The following is a 2,714-nucleotide window of genomic DNA, read 5'->3' as shown; positions in this document are numbered from 1 at the left end:
TGTTATTTTTTCTCTTAATGTTATTCTTTCCATATATCTTTGAGTCGTAACTAGCTTATATTCTGAGGATTTAGTAATGGTCTGAGTTTCTGATGCATACGTTAATACTGGTAGGATAATCTCAAAAATACTATTCTATTTAGAGGAAGCAGCATTTTGTTCGTCATAATCACATTTTATTTACCAAATGCTCTTCATCCTATGCTTACTTTTCTTTTAATTTCGGTCTCATGTCCTGGGTAAACACTTACTGTCTGTCCTAAGTAAATATATTCATTATTAATCTCTTGATGCTCGTCCACTAATTTTTTTTTTTTTTTTTTGCGTCTCAGCTTTTATTTTGAAAACTATCTTGGTTTTAGTCATATTAATTTTAAGTTATACATTTTGGCTTAATCTAGTCAAATATTTTCTAGACTTTTGTAATTACTCCCATGATTCACTAAACACAACTATCTTATCTCCAATTCTTCAGTGGTTAAGCTATTTCCCATCACTTATTTCATATAATTTTGCTATCCAAATTCTTAAAAACGTTTTAAAAATACTATGATTAATCTAGGAGAGACTGGGTCTTAGTGACTAGATACTTTCTCAATCAGACTTTTCTCATTGTCTTTATGTAGGTTTTAGATTTCTGTACTTCTGTACATATATCTTCAACTGTTTTAATATAACATTCTTCTATTCCTTATTTTGTATGGTCTTCCATTACTGTTGATGTTTTGCTAGAGTCAAAATCTTTCTCATTTTCTAAAAAAGCCATGAATAGTGGCTAGTTAATTACAGGGATATGATCAGTTGTTGAATACTCACTTATAAAGTCTGCCTGCTATCTTTGTTGATTAGAGTCTAGCTGTCTTTTTATTCAGCCCAATATGATCTTTATAGATATTTATAGATTACGAAGCCTAAACAAATAGGTCGTTAAATTTTCCCGTCTTTTGCGTCCCCCTTTTACCAATTAGTATAATAATACACGTTTTTCCAAGTTCTAGCTACAAAGCATTTTTCCAAATATTTGGTGTAGCGCTTGGCTAGTATACAACTGTTAAATCTCCATAATCCATTTTCATATAGTTGTTAGGCTATCTCCGGAAATTGTACTCATTTTTCATCCTTTTAAGGCTTTCTTTACTAATCTTACTGTTACATATGGTAACGGGTCTGGTGTTTTATCAATACTATTAGTGAAGTTAGTTCTTATATCACTATTCTAGGGCCTTATATAGCAATGCTCTACCAGTTTTATCACTCTCACTCTATTGCAGAAAATATTTAAATTTTCATCTCTTAGAGCAAGCATTTATTAGCGCCCTGTTCCAAGTTTCCTTTTTTTAGTGTTTCCTCAGTTATGATCTGATTATGATTACGGATATCTCGGGTTGTTAGTTTATTTGTTGTGTTGGATAGTTCTGCTAATTCTGTTTCATCTTTCTTGTATTTTCTGATAGTTTTTCTTAGTATTAGTTAGAAACTAAACATCATATTTCTTGTGCTGATTCCCATATAAATTGTGTTGGATTTCTGTTCATTTCTTCTTTACTTTCTTTCATTTCCTTATGTAGCTTAGATTACCTATTTTCCATTGCTAAACTAAACTTATCAAATTATTCTCTCAATATAGGAATGTTTATTATTTTTCTTAACATTAGTTTTTCTCTCCATTTCCTTAAATTGACAAAAAAAAAATGCATCTCATCATTCGATGTCTTTAACTTGTTAACACAGTTATATCTTTTACTAAATTGACTTTATGACTGAGAATAAAATCTATTCAACCCTTTCTCTCCCAATTTGTGCTTCACCATGTCCATTTTCTCTGTTAATTTTTATAGAAGAAAGTGTTCATGATTTATCTTTTTTTTTTCGTAAATTTTTCAAGAAAGTTTAGCACTGAAATCGCCCAAAACGAACTGAAAGGGATTGTGCATCCCATTGATCTGCAAAGCTATAGAAGTATTTCAGCAATCTAGACCCGATGTTTCTTGCTATTTCTTTAGAATCTATTTATTGACTGGTATGGTAGTTGGAGAGTTTATTGCTGAGTCTTTTAATCCGTTTGTTTGACCGGTATGAAATCTTGAGAGTTTCACAAACCCTCCTTAATTTTCTATAACAAATTCCATTTACCAAGATGAATTTTGAAGGCACTTTATTCCTGAATCTATAGACATACCAAAGACTTTTCAGTTGGTATTTACGCATTCATTTGGATAAGCACTCTTGAGTTACTTAACCCTCCTATCACCCAACCCCTTTTCCTCATTAATTAAATCTAACTTCTCAGTCTGTGTTTTTACTCTTTCCAAACTCATCTCGCTCTCTTTTTTGCTGGCTTTCTTTCTCAATTTCCATTATGCATATTTCCATTCTTTATTCTTTTTATGATCTATTTCATTATCAGATGATAGTATTATCTCTCTCTCTCGCTCCATCTCTCTCTCTCTCTCTCTCTCTCTCTCTCTCTCTCTCTCTCTCTCTCTCTCTCTCTCTCTCTGAACATTATTATAATAAATAATGAATATCATGCACCCGAAGAAGGAATTCGATATCAAATGTCTACGCATGATGGATGGAGATAATTAGACAATAACTGGGCATGCATTTTATTTCATTCTATATGGCTATGGATAACAGATCCTCCTCCTCATCGCTGTCCATAGGCTGTGGTTCATTATTATCAGCACAGCATTCACTGTCTTCCCCAAGAC

This window comes from Palaemon carinicauda, chromosome 12 (assembly GCF_036898095.1).
Source record: "Palaemon carinicauda isolate YSFRI2023 chromosome 12, ASM3689809v2, whole genome shotgun sequence".
NCBI classification, from domain to species: Eukaryota; Metazoa; Arthropoda; class Malacostraca; order Decapoda; family Palaemonidae; genus Palaemon; species Palaemon carinicauda.
This window is presented reverse-complemented; position numbering follows the sequence as displayed.